This window comes from Phalangium opilio, unplaced genomic scaffold, assembly GCF_054372755.1.
Source record: "Phalangium opilio isolate 3A_F unplaced genomic scaffold, DU_Popi_V2 ptg000041l_1, whole genome shotgun sequence".
NCBI classification, from domain to species: Eukaryota; Metazoa; Arthropoda; class Arachnida; order Opiliones; family Phalangiidae; genus Phalangium; species Phalangium opilio.
In genome coordinates, this window is record NW_028324165.1 from 6,662,128 (window position 1) to 6,680,974 (window position 18,847).

At 37.7% G+C, this 18,847-nt stretch overlaps 1 protein-coding gene and 10 non-coding genes across 12 annotated transcripts in view; 9 read left to right on the plus strand and 2 right to left on the minus strand.

The window, feature by feature from the left end:
* The window catches only part of LOC149679636 (G protein-activated inward rectifier potassium channel 3-like), a 55,645-nt gene that overhangs the window by 5,508 nt on the left and 31,290 nt on the right, over positions 1–18,847 (plus strand). The window contains exon 1 of one of the 2 annotated variants that reach the window (XM_089835445.1): positions 12,429–12,842. The exons of the other annotated variant lie outside the window; for it this stretch is intronic. The gene's annotated coding sequence lies outside the window, so the exon portion shown is untranslated. Of the gene's footprint in view, positions 1–12,428; positions 12,843–18,847 lie in introns of those variants that run through there. 2 annotated transcript variants of the gene reach the window in all.
* On the minus strand, positions 3,777–3,993 carry LOC149679639 (small nucleolar RNA U3). The gene has a single exon (XR_016365973.1). It is a non-coding gene; the product is annotated as a small nucleolar RNA U3 (small nucleolar RNA).
* TRNAD-GUC (transfer RNA aspartic acid (anticodon GUC)) lies at positions 6,124–6,195 on the minus strand. Its single transcript has one exon. It is a non-coding gene; the product is annotated as a tRNA-Asp (tRNA).
* Positions 6,545–6,616, plus strand: TRNAD-GUC (transfer RNA aspartic acid (anticodon GUC)). Its single transcript has one exon. It is a non-coding gene; the product is annotated as a tRNA-Asp (tRNA).
* TRNAD-GUC (transfer RNA aspartic acid (anticodon GUC)) lies at positions 6,685–6,756 on the plus strand. Its single transcript has one exon. It is a non-coding gene; the product is annotated as a tRNA-Asp (tRNA).
* TRNAD-GUC (transfer RNA aspartic acid (anticodon GUC)) lies at positions 6,825–6,896 on the plus strand. Its single transcript has one exon. It is a non-coding gene; the product is annotated as a tRNA-Asp (tRNA).
* On the plus strand, positions 6,965–7,036 carry TRNAD-GUC (transfer RNA aspartic acid (anticodon GUC)). Its single transcript has one exon. It is a non-coding gene; the product is annotated as a tRNA-Asp (tRNA).
* Positions 7,105–7,176, plus strand: TRNAD-GUC (transfer RNA aspartic acid (anticodon GUC)). The gene has a single exon. It is a non-coding gene; the product is annotated as a tRNA-Asp (tRNA).
* TRNAD-GUC (transfer RNA aspartic acid (anticodon GUC)) lies at positions 7,250–7,321 on the plus strand. Its single transcript has one exon. It is a non-coding gene; the product is annotated as a tRNA-Asp (tRNA).
* On the plus strand, positions 7,540–7,611 carry TRNAD-GUC (transfer RNA aspartic acid (anticodon GUC)). Its single transcript has one exon. It is a non-coding gene; the product is annotated as a tRNA-Asp (tRNA).
* TRNAD-GUC (transfer RNA aspartic acid (anticodon GUC)) lies at positions 7,685–7,756 on the plus strand. The gene has a single exon. It is a non-coding gene; the product is annotated as a tRNA-Asp (tRNA).

Consider the following 18,847-nt stretch of genomic DNA (forward strand, 5'->3'; position numbering starts at 1 on the left):
AATTTGTGGAATGTGATTGTGGGCTGTATTTTGGTTCAAGTGCAGTTTTAATTTGACCTTGTAAAACCACAACCGAAAGCCTACCACGTGCTCACGATAGTGTGAATATCTCAAACAAAATAACCTTGAAATTGAATAAGGAGAAAAAGTTATTATTATTAAATTTGTTTTATTATTAATAGCAAGAATGCATACAGCTGATAGGAATAATAATGTAACAGTTTTCTCAACGTATTTAGGACTGCGGATTTTGTGGCAAGAGCTATAGACTAATAATTATGTATGACGAATTTAACCTGGCCAGTAGTAATCTCTCTTGCTGCCAATTGCACCTTGCGCAAGGTGCTCCTAGGATCTCGCGTTGCTACCAGCTAATGAAATCATAGTTAGAAACACGTCAGAACTATAAGGCGTGACGGATAGGTCTCAAGCCTAGCCCGTATAACCCGCTTAGAAATTAACATGGTGTAGATACAATGATTCCTAGTAGATGTATGCATTCCTCTTAATAAACTGGTCAGGTAAAATGACTTAAGATGGTCAAGAAAGTCAGGGAATTTTCTAATGAAAGTAATTTGAAAGCTGTATGTTATACCATAAGCGTATAAGGTATGTTCCATAAGTATGACACTACCTATACTTTATAATGCTAGAAACTTACTGAGAGCTAATTTGAGAACGACAAGGGAGTACTTACTACCAGGGATAGATTTAATTTTAGAAGTAGGAATGGAGAACAGAGTAATGTGGGCGCGCGTCAAAGTCCCGGACCCCCTTCCATGGGACGGGGGGGGGGGGTATGAAAGAAGAGGCTCGACGGGTCATAGCGACAGAGGTAAAAAGGAATTACGTCATTATTTTTCGCCGTCCCCGTCAGCAACGTCATCAAAACGTAGTTTAAGTGAGCAGCCAATAAGATAATTTAAACTTATCGTTACGTGTTGGAGGGAGGGACTCAACACTGGGCTATGAGTCGGACTGAAGTAAATACTAATTAGCCGTTCTCCATTCCTACTTCTAAAAAAATAAATCAATCCCTGGTACTACACACGGTTAATTTCACAGTCCATCTTCCTACTTAGTCTGTACTAAGCCTTTGACAGCAGCGCCTCACCAGGCGTATGTCGCTTTACCTCGAATCTATAACCTACTTCAATCACTTCAAAATTACAAGCTCCAGTTTCTAAGTTACCAGAATTTACAAACTTATGGAGGAACATATCTTATGAACTTATTCTGTTACCTTATATTTTGCTTCAAAATACACCTCAAAATATTGTTATCTGGTCTTCCTGGATTTTTGCATAGATCGACTTTGATTTTTAAATTATTGCGAAAAAAAACGTAACGTACGAGTTAGCTTTATATAGCTGTCAAATAATTTAGATAAGAAAGAATTTTATGGTGAAATTTCCTCGCCTGTGCATCTAACTTCTAACATTTTATATTCATTTCTTCTCATAATATTCACTTGGAGAGTCTCATTTTTAACTCCGCTCTTAAAAGTAAACTTGTCTGATTTTATTATAAAAATAACGTATTTTTTACACTTATTTAAAGTTATTTTCGAATACCGGTCCTTGGTTGTTGTGATATATTCTTAAAATACTTAAATTCAAAGTTCCTTGAACCAATATATATTTTTGTAAGTTTGATATTTTTGTATTTTCTTTGAGTTATTATAGTTTTTCAATATTTGCCGTTTGGTATTTTTGTCGGTAATTTATGGGCATGTTTATTATTTACCAGATAGGGTTCGAATCCGAAAAAAACACTTCATAAGATATGTTCCATAAGTTTGTTAGTTAATAGTTAGAGCTTTTCATGAAGTGACGTAAGTGAAACGTCATAGATTCTCCTAAAGGCGCTGTCATAGGCTTAGTACAGTACAGACTAAATAGGAATATGGACTGCAAAATTAACCACCGAGTGTAGTACTTCAATTCTCGCTTTCGTCGTTCTCGAACTAGTTATCTCGAGCTGTATGTCTCTTCATTACCAAGTATAAGTAGTGTCATACTTATTGAACATATCTTATAATCTTATGATAAAACCCATCACGAAGATCTTCAATTTTGTTGAATTTAAACTGCTAAATTAAATTCTTTATTTTTAAAGATAGTTTAAGATATTTATTGTTTCAACTTCAAAAGTATTATTTAATAATATCAGAAGGGGATAATAGAAGAAGTGTGACACTCTGTATCCTCTAAATATTTTAGTTATGTAATTCTTGATTCTTCCCAGGCGAGGGACCCCTTTTTGAACATTTGCTATCCCGCTCATCAAACTTAATTTAAGATGGGCATTGCACCGTGCTAGGGTGAATTCTAAAATTACTGTTTGGTATTTACTAAATCCTCAGCAATCAATTAACCAACAAACCTTGATTGTCTTGACGTGGGACAAAAATGACCACAAGCGCATGCATGCGCCTTGGCAAATAGTTAAGCAGCGCTAATAGAGTAATGATGAGGGGGAACTATTTACATGGCGTATGCATATTCGGTTTAGTAACCTTGCTATAATAAATGTAAAATGATGTTGGGAAGAATCAGGTTAGAATTACTCTGGCCGCTTTGTTGTGGTACACTTCTGTCGAAGAGAAGTATTATACACTTCTGCTGATATCAACCATGTACTTAGGTCAAAATGGTGTATATCCTAAACAACAACAAACAAACAATCAAACAACTTTCTCTAATATATAAAATTGCGAAATATTCGTATTTTTGCATATTTAATTAACATAATCTATTCAAAAAGTTGTTATAACTATTTATTACGAACTGCCCACGTCATCCTTATGCCTTTTCAATATAATTATATTTTCGTGAAAAATTTCATAATTTCATATAATGATGAAATAGTTATTAGTTGCTAAGCCTAATCGAAACGATTCCTGGTTAAACCAAGGTCAGGCACCGTTTGATTGACACTTTTAAACTATAAGTACTTAGTTAGCTGTCTCAATGAGAAGCCACTCGATCTCCCAAAAACGTCACATCCCTCTTTTAATTTCGAGTGGCGAGTTAAGATTAGTTAATTGTTATCAATTATTTTGGGGTCGAATTAATTGAACAGTAGCTTCGACGGATATGGCACTTTTCAAGAAGGTAACAGATAATCGCTTTCAAACGTAATTATCAATGGAGTCGTTTGGATACTTCAATAAAATAGCGACCTGAAATTGAACCTTACACGTTCTGCACCTCAAGAAGGGATATCTAGTTTACTAGGGAGAAGTTATAAGATGCCTAAGTATTCGCGCGCCATAGTCCCAGTCCCCCTTTCAAAATACAAGGGGGGGGGGACGTAAAAGGAGGCCGGGCTATTTCGCCTCTCCTCAGTCGGAAAATATGACTGTAATTTTCCTCATTCTCGTCGCTCTGACGTGAGTTTTCAAGAACCAATGAGATGCTGGTTGTAATTTAGAGGCGGGGATTAACTCCGGACCTACGTTTGGACTGGAGATAAAGCTAGAAATGTGGCGAATTTATACCTTCTCCCTAATAAACTAGATATCAATTCTTGCCTCAACCTTGAGGCCTCTTCATAATAGACTAAATTAATATTGAAATAAAAGGCAGGATCGATAATTTCAAGGGCGAAATCGTGTTCACACTCCATTTTCGGTTAAACCGCAGCAACATAGACAATACTAACCACCAACCAATCGCTTCAGAAAAATCCAGAAATGGACACAGAATTTCTAACGCGACCACTTCCTTGAGAAGATTCAGAAAGTAGAGTTTAATTTTCATTTGGGTTGTAAAGCCACTCAGCTTCGATCTTTTCCCTTCAACGATTGAACAAGTCAATCGAGGAACGATCATCAATGAAGAAGGGATTTCCGGTGATGGAATTCCCAACTTCCGCTTCCCGCTCAGGAAAAGATCGTCAAGCTCATCCTCGTGGTTGAGTTTGCCTCGAGTTTGGATGAACAAACACGAGAAGATATACTATAGGAATGATCCCTTGAAGTATGATCTTAATTTATTAGGAATTTCGACAAAAGTCTTATAGAATTACGTACATAGCATGATCGTGCCGTAGATGGTAGAGTTATTCAAAGATATAACAAAGTGAATTCATTATAACTACGTTTCATCATTTGAAATGACGTAACATACTATAATCTAATTAACGGTCGACAAAAATGCAGAAGGATTTTGATTAATAAAGAATTAGTGAAGTTGCAACCTTCAAGAAAAGGAAATTCAAAGATAAAAGTTCTTTAAAATGTGTCAGAAATTTAAAAATACTGAATGAAGGAATTTCGCAAAACAAATATGTATTTATAAGATCGCGTTGATAAAAGCCATACTTTAATATAGAAATATGCTTATAGTTTGGATAGATAATTGGGGTTCAAGTTGATTCTTCTTATTTTGTGAGAATCATAACACCGTGAGACTCTTGAGAAAGTCGAAACTTCATCGGATCATGTTAATCACGTGACTTTTCCGCGCCTAATCGCTTATTAAAGGCCACTCCCACTAATTTATCTACTGAGTTGAAGAACCTTATCGTTTATAGCGAAAAATTAAACACCCTTGTCATATTTCCTAAGTTAAAGGGACGATGAAAGGCGCAACTAGTTTTATCAAATCATCTTTAATTCAGAAAATGATTGGATCATTCAGAGTTTTTGGTAATAGCAGAAGGGGATAATAGAAGAAGGATGACACTCTGCTTTAGTTTTGTAACTTGATTCTTCCCAGGCTCACCCTTTTAGTTTCTTTCCCGCTCATCAAACTACAAATGGGCATCACACCGTAAGGTGAAATCTATAATTGTTTGCCACTAAATCCCCAGCAATCATCCCACAAACCTCGTCATGACGTGGGACAGAAATGCACGAGCGCGTCTTGCCAAATATTCAAACGCTAATAATGATGAGGGAACTATTTATCGTGTATGTGATTCGGTTTAGTAACCTTGCTCCAAAGGTTCCGATGTTGGGAAGAATGACGTTACACTTACCACGCTTTGTGGTACACTTCTCTCGAAGAGAAGTATTATATACTTCTGTAATAGGGAGCTAACAGTTCTGACCCTGAAACGTCACACCCTTCTATCTCTTACTGGAGTTTCATCCCCCTTAACGGTTGGAAACAGTATTCTACACGCAAAAATGCCAACCAGAGAGGGGGGGGCTGCGTGACGTCAGACTATCTCTTCCCCCTAGCCAGCTGTTAGCTCCCTATTCACTTCAGGCAGGCGCTACTACAATGGAAGCAAACTCATCGAAATTTTTTAATTAAATTTTGCTTGTTCAATAATCAGTGTGACAGGGTTAGATTTTTGTCTCAAAATGATCGAAATATTTTGTGTTTATGCAGAGACGTTGTAACAGAAATACTTTGTCAATGTGGCCTATAGAGCTATTTCAGAGGGGGTAATGGCTACGTCACCAATGCTATTTGCCCATAGAGAAACCCTCACAAAATGGCCGCCCTCTACACTCAAAGGCAGGCCCAATTTTCGTAGCAGACGAAATTTTTCCCCCACTGAAATACCTCTATACATAGTTTTAAGGCTAATAGGATATTGCGGGAATTAGATGTTGCAATTTTTCGGCAATACCAAGGACCAGGGATAGATGTAATTTTAGAAGTAGGAATGGATTGAACGGTTAGTATTTACTTCAGTTATTCCGACTCATAGGCCACCCAATATAGAGCCCCTCCCTCCAACACGTAACGAACAGTTTAAATTATCTTATTGGCTGCTCACTTAAATTACGTTTTGATGACGTTGCTGACGGCGACGGCCAGTATAGAGCCCCTCCCTCCAACACGTAACGAAATTAAAGTTTAAATTATCTTATTGGCTCCTCACTTAAACTACGTTTTGATGACGTTGCTGACGGGGACGGCGAAAAATACGTAATTCCTTTTTACCTCTATAGCTATGACCCGCCTCTTCTTTCATACCCTCCCCCCCTCCGTGCCGTGGAAGGGGGTCCGGGGCTTTGACGCGCGCACACATTACTCTGTTCTCCATTCCTACTTCTAAAATTAAATCTATACCTGCAAGGACTATAGTTAAATTAACCAAAGTTTCTGATTTTTTTATTTTTTTGTTTTAAATTTTTTTTTTTTTCCAAAAATATTCATCCTCCCCGGCGGGGAATCGAACCCCGGTCGCCCGCGTGACAGGCGGGAATACTCACCACTATACTACCGAGGACTTGTAATTACCTCGTTATCTTATCTTCGCCAACAAGGATTGATTTAATATTGACCTCCGAATTTTATAATTAAATAGATTTTAATTGAAATAAACTTTATCCGAGTTTAATGAGACGACAAATTAAACAGAAATGACGCTTTTTGTCCCATTTATAACTGCACAATGCATTATGACTAATCGCTGCTGAAATGACACAAAAAAAGCGTTAGATCCGTTTAATTTCCCGTCTCCTTCAACTCGGATAAATTTAGTCCATTTCAATTAAAATCTATTTAATTCTAAAATCCGGTGCTCAATATTAATTTAATCCTAGTTCCCGAAGATAAGATAACGAGAGAACTATAAGTCCTCGGTAGTATAGTGGTGAGTATTCCCGCCTGTCACGCGGGCGACCGGGGTTCGATTCCCCGCCGGGGAGGACGAAAATTTTTGAAATAAAATAAATAAATCGGAAACTTTGGTTAATTTAAATTTTCGAGGGACAAGTCCTCGGTAGTATAGTGGTGAGTATTCCCGCCTGTCACGCGGGCGACCGGGGTTCGATTCCCCGCCGGGGAGGACGAAAATTTTTGAAATAAAATAAATAAATCGGAAACTTTGGTTAATTTAAATTTTCGAGGGACAAGTCCTCGGTAGTATAGTGGTGAGTATTCCCGCCTGTCACGCGGGCGACCGGGGTTCGATTCCCCGCCGGGGAGGACGAAAATTTTTGAAATAAAATAAATAAATCGGAAACTTTGGTTAATTTAAATTTTCGAGGGACAAGTCCTCGGTAGTATAGTGGTGAGTATTCCCGCCTGTCACGCGGGCGACCGGGGTTCGATTCCCCGCCGGGGAGGACGAAAATTTTTGAAATAAAATAAATAAATCGGAAACTTTGGTTAATTTAAATTTTCGAGGGACAAGTCCTCGGTAGTATAGTGGTGAGTATTCCCGCCTGTCACGCGGGCGACCGGGGTTCGATTCCCCGCCGGGGGGGATGAAACATTTTGAAATAAAATAAAATAAATTAATCGGAAACTTTGGTTAATTTAAATTATCGAGTGACAAGTCCTCGGTAGTATAGTGGTGAGTATTCCCGCCTGTCACGCGGGCGACCGGGGTTCGATTCCCCGCCGGGGAGGATGAAACATTTTGAAATAAAATAAAATAAATTAATCGGAAAGTTTCGTTAATTTAAATTATCGAGCTACAAGTCCTCGGTAGTATAGTGGTGAGTATTCCCGCCTGTCACGCGGGCGACCGGGGTTCGTTTCCCCGCCCTGGAAGATGAAATTTTTTGAAATAAAATAAAATAAATTAATCGGAAACTTTGGTTAATTTAAATTATCGAGTGACAAGTCCTCGGTAGTATAGTGGTGAGTATTCCCGCCTGTCACGCGGGCGACCGGGGTTCGATTCCCCGCCGGGGAGAATGAAACATTTTGAAATAAAATAAAATAAATTAATCGGAAACTTTGGTTAATTTAAATTATCGAGTGACAAGTCCTCGGTAGTATAGTGGTGAGTATTCCCGCCTGTCACGCGGGCGACCGGGGTTCGATTCCCCGCCGGGGAGGACGAAAATTTTTGAAATAAAATAAATAAATAAATCGGAGACCAGTTTATTATTTAGGTCACTAGGGGGTCACCGGTCCCGTGGACTAGTTTAAAAAATATCCTTATTTAAGTTATTTCCCATACTGGCTGGGAGGACTATGGTGCCGTTCCGTGCAGAGACCTGCACGGGCCGAGTTTTTTAGGCCCGGCCCGGGATTTAGCATTTTGAAAAAGTCCGAAACCCGGCCCGAGTCCGAGTATATAGTTGGTTTTCTGGCCCGACACATTGCATGAATTTAGCCCCATACCTCTCTCCTTCAAGCTCCAGCCAAGCCTTCTATTCCCCCTCTTTATATCCTCTTTGGTTGAAGGCTAGCTGAGTCAGCCTGTCGCCATCTTGGATGCTCTTTAACATCTAGATTCTTTCTTCGAAATCGTTTAGTTAATAGACCATTCCATTAATTACTTGAAGTATTTGAATTACTGGCGCCAACCAAGAGGCAACGTCAGACGTAGCCCGTGTTCACAACACACGCTGCGGGAGGGTAGCAGCCGATTCGCACTGCCTCTAGCGGTGGTCAGTCTGGGAAATAAGGATATTTTTTAAACTTGTCCATTGGGACCAGCTGTGACCACCCTAGAGTCCGAAATAATAAGCTGGTCTCCGAACTGGTCCCAGCCTTTGTTCTCCTATAGATTTGCAATTAATAAACTGGTCCCGAGGACCAGTAACCCCCACTTCTTGAATTAAAAAACTAGTTCAAGCAATTAATAATTTGGACCAGAGGAAGTGTGCTATTTCCCAGACTGGCGGTGGTGCTTCTTGACGCAAGGGGCATATTAACCCAAGAAGGTCACCTCCCCCACCGCAGTAGTGTTTTTTTTTCTCTTCTGAAATTATTGGAATAGTCTATTTGTGTTTGCATTCTAACCTTCAAGAGTGTGTTTGGATTTCGACCTCGTAACTTCTTTGTTGAAGTGCTGCGAGTTAATTTCTCATTTTATCAAAATTTGAATGATAAAAATGTTAATCCCTCTAATGGAATATCGACACGTGGTCTAGAGCAAATTTTTCAAGTGCTGTATTAATTATAATCTTTCAACAATTTCAAGATTACGCTACTGTTTTACGTAAAACCTTTCAATGATTTACATTTTTCGAGATTTGTTGTTACGCGGCGCCCTTTGATTAGAGATATCTCAAAAGCGGCCTTAGTGTGACGTCACTCATGCTATTTGCCCGTAGAACCAACGCGGTACCAAACACGGCCGCCCTCTGTCAAAGCTAAGCCTGTGACGTTTTACCTACACACTGACGTCACAACTGAGATAGCTCTATTGGGATGTAAAAGCACCAGCAGGGAACAATAGATTATTCCATTAATTACTTGTAGCATAGCCTTTCGATCAAACGCAACACGACGGTTGCGTTGTCGAGCGCGTGATCGAGTGGGCTATGATTGTAGAGAAACAAAAACACCGTCAGACGACGCAGCAGACTACGCTTTATTCAAAAGCCCAGCAGTATGGGAAATAGCACACTTCCTCTGGTCCAAAACCAGTTTATTAATTGCTTGGACTAGTTTTTTAATTCAAGAAGTGAGGGTTACTGGTCCTCGGGACCAGTTTATTAATTGCAAATCTTTAGGAGAACAAAGGCTGGGACCAGTCCGGAGACCAGTAAATTATTTCGGGCACTATTGGGGTCACTGGTCCCAAGGACTAGTTTAAAAAATATCCTTATTTTCCAGACTGGCCCAAAGACAAATATGTTGTCAGTTCCGCCGCGAAGTTACATCTCCTGGTCTCGCGTAGGATCCTAACTCCTAGTTGAAATTATGAAGGAAAATTTAGTCTGCTACTAGGAACTCTCTCGTCACGTCTCACCCTCCTATCTCTTACCTCGGTTTTAGGCAACCATGTTGGAAGTCGTCAGCTCAGGAGATACAATTTATACTATACCAACATTGACGTCACGCCCCCCGTACCTCCTCCCCTCTGGGCCCTCTCAGTACCATTCTATTGAAGCATAGATTGCGATTATATTACTCTAATCAATTTTTAATATAGTCCAGTTAAATTTAATCACTTCACAGTGGAAAGTACAGAAACGTTTTAATCCAATTTAATCAGCTGGTCAAAGGTTAATTTGTTAAAAATAAAATTTTTAAATGTGCAAGTAACTCTTCCTTCAGTTTTGACCATCAAATTCAAATATTTCATACTCAATATACTATTTATTTATTTTCCATTTAACTATACAGGGTGTTTCTAATAAGTCTGTCGTTATAAATTAAGGGGGATGTTCTATGGGAAATCGATTTTGAGTCGAAAATATTCTATCACATTTTGCCACACGGGACACTGTTTTCGAGTTATGATTTGATGGGTGTTTTAGGGATGACCCCTTAATTAAATAAGCATTGTCTTTCAGTTTCTTATATTAAATTTAAGGGGTCATCCGTAAAACACTCAAATGGAGAAAGTAGTTGCATTTTCGACTCAAAATTGTCCAAAGAACAACCTACTTATTATATAAAAACGTCTTGGTTTGGACCAAGGCCGAAAAAACAAACGATATGTGTGAGGTTTATCAATTGACTGAAGTTTCAGATATTGAAATTTTTTCTAGTTATTTTTATACACTCAATCCTTAATCAATATTTAATTCAATCAACTGATTTTACTGTTAATCGACCTAGTCCCTCTAAATTAATTGAAAAAATTACATATCTACGCTTTTTCAAGAACAATTACATTTTCCGAAAACATTCTATCGTGAAATTAATTTATCATGTTGAGGATACAGTATTGAATATTTGAAATGTTCTACTGGATGTCTAAAAAAAAGTAAGCGAACTTTGGCATAACTCGAATGGAAAATGTAAATATTTGATCGTGGATGCCAAACAAGGGTGTTGCGCGAATTTATACATTTAATTTCGTATATCGAAATGCAACATTTCTATTGTCGCCTCTTTGATGGTAAAGTTGCACTGGAACTTCCTTTTCCGTACTTAAGAATTTCTTGGTCATAACTCAGTCTATGGTAATATTGGCTGAGTGTGTTGCGACGGCTGAGACGACCCATACACTGAAACCACTGGTGATTATAAAATGCCATATATTGGGAAAATAGAGGAAGGGAGGGGGTGTCGGAGTTAAATGTGACCTTCTTGGCATAACTAGTAATGAATTATTTGTTTAACCATACTATTTCCGCGGGAAATGAATATAACAAGTCTGAGAGGTATTTCTGTTCATGTGATCTTTACCCTTTACCACACAGGATAAACTTTGTTGCTTTGTCTTAAGTAGACGACATTCACTCTAAACGACAGTCTTATCAACAACTTAAAACAGATTTAAACTTCTTTTGGTGCAAACTTGAAAATTTGTCAAGCCAGCAACAATTAAAACTATGTCGGTCAAGATGCTCACAAGTTAGTGAGTATCGACACGAAATCCCTTCAAAATAATTAATTTCATGATAAAATGTTTTCGGAAAATGTAATTGTTCTTGAAAAAGCGTAGATATGTAATTTTTTCAATTAATTTAGAGGGACTAGGTCGATTAACAGTAAAATCAGTTGATTGAATTAAATATTGATTAAGGATTGAGTGTATAAAAATAACTAGAAAAAATTTCAATATCTGAAACTTCAGTCAATTGATAAACCTCACACATATCGTTTGTTTTTTCGGCCTTGGTCCAAACCAAGACGTTTTTATATAATATCTGTCGCTTCAGTCTTAATGTAATTAAATTTTGAGTAATTATGTTTTCTTTACCGCTTATTATTATGTCCAATTACGATGGTCAAAACATGTATCTAGCAGGGCCCAAACGTTGCACCTTCCGCGTGTTAGGCGGACGAGACAACCACTACACTACACATACCTGGTAATACTGAGATTCCTAAGAGATCTAGCTTATTATTATGTCCAATCACGATGGTCAAAACATGTATCTACCAGGGCTCGAACCCGGGACCTTCCGCGTGTAAAGCGGACGTGATAACCACTACACCTTAGATACTTGGTTATTTTGAGTTTTCGAAGAGCTCTAGCATTATTATTATGTCCAATCACGATGGTCGAAACAAGTACTTCTGTAATTAACTAAAATTAACATACTTAGACTTAATTGTTTCTGATTAGACTAGCCGATCGCACACCCTGAATACTTAATTGTTAAATTAAGGGTATTCCGAAAAGTAACTTCGCTCTAGTTTTTCAGTTAGAGGTGGTTAAATATCACGAAAAACCCCATGTTAATCTCCATAGGAAAATTGGTGAAAGCATGTGAATTTTGATTTAACGTTACAAAAGAGTATCAAGTCATATCTACAAGGGCCTACCGGCCCTGTAGAATTTTATGGCAGACTTATCAGAAACACCATGTGATGCTTAACAAGCAATAATTTAACGAGAATTTAGTGAATTTACCATTGAATAAACTTTTTCAAACCAATTTAATCAGTTTATAAAATAGCTAGTAACTCTCCCCTTGGTGTTTGACCATCAAAATTAGTGTCCAATTAAATTAGGCTACTATTTACTATTTGTCTAAAGGGTGGTGCATGCTCAGCTAAGCCTAGTAATAATTTAACGAGGATTTACAGTCGAGTAGAACCAACCGAACGGGGAACTTGAAAAAAATGACGTATCATAAAACAGTCCGGACCTCTTTGCGGCGGCCGGAGTAAAGTTACCAAGTTAGGCGGCGTGACTTAACACCACACGTAACTTCATCAAAAATTCGGTTTTCATTCTCTCCCCCGGTTGCCTCCCTCCCACCTGTTAGCTCTTGTAGTTCTCGAATTTTAAAAGAACACTTTTTTTCCTTTTGCCACTTGTGTAACAGACTAGAGAGTTGGAGTAAGTCAGTGCAGTGCGTAATGTTTTGTGATTAGCAGCGACTCGAGTCGCGTTGAATCTGCCCTCGTTAAACAATTTATGTTGTAGTAGTGAAATCCCCGTTTTTATTGGGGCATACTACGATTTATTTTATTTTGAAAATGAATGTGCGGCGGTGATTTTAGGATTGTTTGTGATATTATATTACGTATACGGTTCGTTTTTAATTCGAAATATGGATAAATGTAAGTAGTTTTTTTAAATGTTTTTATGGGTAGTTGTGGGTTTAATTTTTGGGTGTTTTTATGGGTAGTTCAGGCAAAAGCTTTTGGTTCAGGGTTGTTTGTTGGGTAGTTCAGGGTGGTTTGTTGGGTAATTCTGAGTGGTTTTGTTGGGTGTTTTATGGGTAGTTTTGTTGGGTGTTTTTATGGTAGTTCTGGGTAAATTTTTTGGGTAGTTCTGAGTTTGTTTTTTTGGGTGTTTTTATGGGTAGTTCTGGGTGGTTTTGTTGGGTGTTTTTATGGGTAGTTCTGGGTGGTTTTGTTGGGTGTTTTTATGGGTAGTTCTGGGTTGGTTTTTTGGGTGTTTTTATGGGTAATTCTGGGTGGTTTTGTTGGGTTTTTTGGGTGTTTTTATGGGTAATTCTGGGTGGTTTTGTTGGGCTTTTTTTGGGTAGTTCTGGGTGGTTTTGTTGGGTGTTTTTATGGGTAGTTCTGGGTGGTTTTGTTGGGTATTTTTATGGGTAATTCTGGGTGTTTTCAAAGGTAGGTCTGGGTGGTTTTGTTGGGTGTTAATATGGGTAGTTCTGGGTGGATTTGTTGGGTGTTTTATGGGTAGTTTTGTGTTTATTTTCTGGGTGTTTTTATGGGTAGTACTGGATTTAATTTTTGGGTGTTTTTATGGGTAGTTCTGGGTTTGTTTTTGGGGTGTTTTATGAGTAGTTATGGGTGGTTTTGTTGGGTGTTATTATGGGTACTTCTGGGTGGTTTTGTTGGGTGTTTTTATGGGTAGTTCAGGGATTAATGTTTGGGTGTTTTTATGGGTAGTTCAGGGATTAATGTTTGGGTGTTTTTATGGGTAGTTCAGGGATTAATGTTTGGGTGTTTTTATGGGTAGTTCAGGGATTAATGTTTGGGTGTTTTTATGGGTAGTTCTGGGTTTGGGGTGTTTTAGACAGTCGGGGAAAACTACATCTGTGACAACCTAGGTTTTTACACGATAGCGATTTTAAAATTCGCATTGAACTTGTGAAAATTTAATGACATTAATTTGAGGTTCTTTTGGGGAAAGTTAAGAGCTTAGATTGACAAGAATTCGGTCAAAATCTTTGAACGTTTTATTAAAGTTAAGGCAATTCAATATTTTTTTTTTAGATTTTAGTTTTATCTTTTTAAATCTAAAATATTTTTTGAAACTTTCTATAATTCTGGCCCCGTATTTTAAAGCTCTCGTTTTTGACCTCCATTTGACTTCACCACAACCTCATTACACTTCAGGAAACTCTCCCAAATTCAAGTTTAAAAACGCCAAAAATGTAAAACATATTCCATGGATTTCCTCCAATTAGTTTAACAAGGCTAAAATTTGGCCGAAATTATTTATTATACACCTAAAAATAGTGTCAATTTATCCACGATTCTCTACTGACAGGTGATTTTGAGTGAGTCGAAAATGTAGCTCTTATATCATTTTGCCCTAAAAACCCAATAAAACCCGGTGGGTTTGGTTTTTTTTTAAATAAAACAACGGTTTTCGGATCCTGAAAAATACGAGAAAATGAATGTTTTCACCTATAATGACCATATCTCAAACATGTTAAAAGTTATCTAAAAGCTAGCAGTTACATAATTATAATTTAAACACATCTTAAATTCATACTGATTAAAGATAAATTAACTTATAAAACTAATTGTTTAAAAATAGCGAATTTCGCCGCATAGCAACACGTGTTATTTCATATCTCTTTAATTGTTTAGGCAGACATTTTAATCGACATTATAATTAGTGGCCTTTCCCCAGCCCCCCCCGTCAAACTAACTTTTAATTAAACAATATCATGACATCAAAACCCATTTTACAAATAATATAAACATATCAAATCAAATGAACAGTTTGTGGTTGGTTTTTGGTATAAACTTCAAATCAATTTTATTTTATAAATAATGAACGTAAAAGCCTTAGCCTAACCGCCTAACTTAATACATCTGCATTATTATTTTTTTAAAATAATAAAAAGCTGGCTGGCCCAATGTAGATGCGCGTATGTTTTTTACGAGCGGTTAGCCGTTTTAAATGAGACGGTTTCCATTGAAGCATCCTTCCTATATATTGTTAATTCCTTTCGGAGTTTGCAATACAGATGCGACTCCAACCAACCCCACGCCTCCACCCGTACTTTCACTAAGTTTAAATGGATACTTAAATGCGCCCAGAAGTATTTACTTCGGTGTTCAGTTTTTCCTCAATAGACCGTTGCGATGTAGCTAAGAGGGGAAGACACGGAACGGGGCTAAAATTTTACTTTTCATCTCGCTTTTTTTGGCACCTGCGCAGGCTGCGCTGTAGTCTCTTGTATCATGAGAGGGAGCAGAGACGGATGGCGTTCATGGTATCAAACCCCTTGTACGACCCGATGTTGAGGGTTACCCACCCCCTTTTTTACGTTGGAAAGGTCTATTCAGTTGCCTGTCCATGATTAGGGAGGCTGAGCATGAACGCTGGATCTCTAAAGGGATCGGATATTGCCCGCCTTCCACTGTTCAGTAAAAACCGAGTCCTCTCTCGCATAGCTTTGGGGGAAGGGATGGGGGGCTGTGAATATGGGAACACTCAAGGCCGGTTTGGTCTTTTGTGAATCTTCAACTGTTTTCTTTACAAAATAAATAAAACAGTTTTAATTTCAAAGCAAACGTGCTATAGAGAAAAATCTATCCCGTTTACCAGTCCCTTTAGAGATACAGCGTTCATGGTCTGAGCTATATCTCACGGGCATACAATAGGGAACTAACAACTGGCTAGGGGGAAGAGTTAGTCTGACGTCACTCAGCCCCTCTCTGGTTGGCATTTTTACGCGTAGAATACTGTTTCCAACCGTTATGGGATGAAACTCCAGTAAGAGATAGAAGGATGTGACGTTTCAGGGTCAGAACTGTTAACTCCCTATCATGTATCAATGCGCAGTGCTCACTGATTACTGGTAAAGCTGCCAAGGGTTCAGTTCATAGTTCAACGTGTTTTAATATACGCGTTAAAATAAATAAATTACCGACAGTGATACAGTGGATGTTTCGATATTGAACTTTCTGGTAGTCTCGTGTCGTAAGTGTCCCTTTAGGGTGTTGTAACTTGTAAGCCTTTTAATAATCGAGTGTGCAAACGCATATCCTATGCATTATATTATACTTGAAAGAAGAAAAAGATGAATAAAAAACTGTGTTGAAGGTTCTCTAAGCTAATTTATATTAGCTAGCGAACAAAAAAAAAAAAAAAAAAAGAATGTCAGAAGGGTCTGCGAGGATTATAAAATATCTAACCAGGCTGTTTGCTGCTGAAACACGTGGCCTTGAAGCTTATTTTATAGTACATGTGCCATATTCGCCAGTATTATTAATCTTCTCTAGGCTTAACACAAAAATTTCGGGTATTTCTTTTATAGTTTTTAACATTTTTTAACTTATAAAGAATTTAAACTGTTATACACTACAGATAATTGAGTTAGGCTTAGCTTGTGTTAATGAGTTAGATCATAAGTTCATAAGATATGTTCCATAAGTTTGTCACTGGTAACTTAGAAACTGGAGATTGTCATGAAGTGATTGAAGTAGGTCATAGATTCGAGGTAAAGCGACATACGCCTGGTTTTGGCGCTGTCAAAGGCTTAGTAATGCAGACTAAATAGGAAGATGGAACTTGGTCCTGCAAAATTAATTAACCACCGAGTGTAGTTAATCAATTCTCGCTTCCGTCGTTCTCGAATTAGTTATCTCGAGCTGTAAGCCATTACGAAGTATAGGTAGTGTCATTCTTATGGAGCATGTCTTATAAACTTATGTTTAAACTGTTATACCCTACACAGGTCTTTGAGTTAGGCTTAAGCTTGTGTTAATGAGTTTGATAAACTATGCTTATTAACATTATTGGTTTAAATTGGGTTTGATATTACGCTTAAAAATTAAATATTTTACTATAAATGAATTTGGCATTGTGAGCGAGAAATTAACCTCGTCTTATTATTGACATGATGCTCAAGTATTTAACCTGATGAACATTAATTGGGCAAGAAGCGATATCTAGTTTATTGGGGAGGAGGTATAAGATGCCTAAGTATTCGCGCGCTATAGTCCCAGTCCCCCTTTCAAAATACAACGGGGGGGGGGCGTAAAAGGAGGCCGGGCTATTTCGCCTCTCCTCAGTCGGAAAATACGTAATTTTCGTCATTCGGGTCGCGCTGACGTGAGTTTTCAAGAACCAATGAGATGCTGGTTGTAATTTAGAGGCCGGGATTAACTCCGGACCTACGTGAATTGGACTAGAGATAAAGCTAGATTATAAATGTGGCGAATTTAAACCTGCTCTCCCTAGTAAACTAGATATCGCTTCTCGAATTGGGTATGGGGATTGAAAGACATTAGATGGACTTCTCTTGAAGAATATATCATGGCACTTCCCCTTTAAGGTCATTATACTAATTAAGGAATAGTTTAGAAATAGGGTGCACTATGGTTAATTACTAAATTTACTTCCCAAAAGTTAGTAAGAAATAATTAAGATTAGAATCTATGACCTTTTATTTCTTCGAACTTGTAGCTCGCAATCTTAGTTTATTTTATTTTTGGCAAGAACATTAAAAACCCTTTTTTGTTCAATGAAAGATAAAGACTATTGCGAGATAATGCTTGGAAAATCTCAAATTACTGAGCTTTTAACTAACATCAAACAAAAACGGAAATCTTTCTTTTTTTACACGAGTATACTGTCGCCAAGTTAACATTTTTAAGCGATAAGGCAATTGCAAAGAAAAATACCGAATTTCGGGTTTCGGCGAAGCCGTTTTGAACATTCTAAGCTATAAATTAGCGTTAATTAACTGACTGCCTCATTAAATCGCGGGCCATGTTTGTAATGAGCGCATGTACATAGCAGTTGTATTTGGCTGAAGCGATTGGATCCCCTCCATTAAGGCATTAAGCTGGTTTGTGCTACAAATACAATCATAAATTAACCTTGTGTTACAAATTAATATCAAACATGCAGTTTAATCATAAGTTTATAAGATATGTTTCGTGATAAGTATGACACTACTTATACTTCGTTATGCTATCCTGAGACTTACAGCTCGAGATAACTAGTTCGAGAACGACAAGCGAGAGTTGAAGTACTACACTCGGATGGTTAATTTTGCAGGACTTATATCTTCCTATTTAGTCTGTATTACTAAGCCTTTGACAGCGCATTTACGAGAATCTATGACGTTTCACCTACGTCACTTCATGACAAGCTCTCAATAACCAGTGACAAACTTATGAAAGATATCTTATGAACTTATGGTTAATTAATGAAATTTGAATATTAACGAATTGTCACTGTGTAGAACATAAAGAACTAACATACAAACAAACAAACAAATAAATAACTCCTGGTGATACGAAACTAGCTGGAGATTCTTTGAACAAAAGCATACAGGGTGTTTCTGATAAGTCTGGTGGCATAAATTAAGGGTGATGTTCTTTGGGAAATAGATTTTCAGTCGAAAATGTTCTATACATCTATATATCCATTTTGCCCCAAGGGACACTGTTTCCGAGTTACGATTGTTGTTGATCCGTAAAATACTCCAACAACAATGTTGTTGAAGTATTTTACGGATGACCCCTTAATTAAATTTAATTAAGAAACTGATTTAGACAAAAATTTCTAATTTAATTAAGGGGTCATTCCTAAAACACCCATCAAATCATAACTCGAAAACAGGGTGTCCCTTGGAGCAAAATGGATGTCATAGAAGTTACGACATTTTCGACTTAAAATCAATTTCCCAAAGAACATTCCCCTTAAGTTATACCAGAATTATCAGAAACGCTATGTATTTGGTTCATCCTCATATATTACCCTTGGGCCTTGGCAGGTGAATAGAAATAATCATATGACTTTCTCTTCAACAATATTATATCGCTACGGTTTCATGACTTCGCTTAAAGTTAGGCTTAGGTAAAATTATGAAATCTAATTGACCTTTCTCGCTTGAGTTATG